Genomic DNA, 757 nt, shown 5'->3' with positions numbered 1-757 from the left:
AGGAGGAGGAGGAGGAGGAGGAGGAGGAGGAGGAGGACTCCTCTGGGATTACTGCTCATTTTATGTTACTTAAGACATCAAGAGGTTCAAACTCAGCTGTGTACAAATTAAATCATTTCTATGTGCAACATGCCATCCTGTTTTGAGGCCAAGTTTCAAGTTAACACAGCAAATGTCACTCAAAAGTTTGAAAAGTTCATCATCCTCTTTTGTAAAAGACAAAGTCTCACTATGTTGTTCAAGTCAGTCTTGATCCCCTGGGTTCAAGTGACCTTACTTCTTCACCCTCTCCAATAGCTAGATACGAGGTCCATCACTGGACCTGGTGGTTTGTTTTAATTTTTTTCCTAATCAAATGTCTTATTTTTTTAAGCTAAGAATGTATTCACCGTTCAAAAATACATGTTCTAATAATACTTTTGAATAAAAAACAGTGGGAAGAGTTTCTTTTCGAAGGTAACTTACTTTTCACTAATTAACTCTCCTATCTTGAAAGACTCACTGAGTTTCAAAAAGTAATTATATTGATATGACCAACATCTGCCTCTTAATTTCTGACACATATTAATTTTACCCAAATGAACATCTCTACTCCATTTGAATGCTCTGAAGGCGAAATGAACCTAGTGATTATATTCACCACAATTAAAGTTAGTGACTATCACCCTTGTATCTATAACTAAAACTCAGACTTTGAATTTTTTCATTTTCTTCTTGAAAGCCTGCATGAAATAAATGCTTTCAGAACTAGGGAAAG

Source organism: Mus pahari, chromosome 22, assembly GCF_900095145.1.
Source record: "Mus pahari chromosome 22, PAHARI_EIJ_v1.1, whole genome shotgun sequence".
Lineage (NCBI taxonomy): Eukaryota > Metazoa > Chordata > Mammalia > Rodentia > Muridae > Mus > Mus pahari.
This window is presented reverse-complemented; position numbering follows the sequence as displayed.